The sequence below is a fragment of the Merops nubicus genome, unplaced genomic scaffold (assembly GCF_000691845.1).
Source record: "Merops nubicus isolate BGI_N331 unplaced genomic scaffold, ASM69184v1 scaffold25938, whole genome shotgun sequence".
Lineage (NCBI taxonomy): Eukaryota > Metazoa > Chordata > Aves > Coraciiformes > Meropidae > Merops > Merops nubicus.
This window is the reverse complement of record NW_008625509.1, coordinates 5,890-6,366: the sequence shown is the minus strand read 5'-3', so window position 1 is coordinate 6,366 and position 477 is coordinate 5,890.

Here is a 477-nt window from a genome sequence, read left to right as displayed (position 1 = left end):
CCCTACAAAGACACCCGTTTCAGCACAACATAAATAATCTAGAAGGCAACCACAAATGTCCTTAACAAAGAAATAACAAAGAGTTCTGGTTCCTGGGAAACAGGCAAATACAAAGAAAAGGAGGGGAGAAGGGAAAGCTGCATATGGAGCTTAAAATTATATTTCCAAAGTTTGGGATTTTTTAACAGACTCACTTAAAAACAAACACACACCAAGCAACCAAACACCACCACTCCAGCCTCCACTACTGAGTAGTAGTTTTGGAAAATACTATTGGGAAAATGTTTTGTTTCACAGTCTTTTTTTCTCTTATTTTTTCTCCCAGGTTGGGACAATTCTGAAGGAAATAAAAAAAATAAATAATTAAGATATAAAAAAATTTTGGTATTTCATTTTTGTACTACCATGAAAATACTTTCCAGAGAAAACAACTATCCTTTTTGGGACAAAAAATGTAAATCATCAGAATCCACAGTT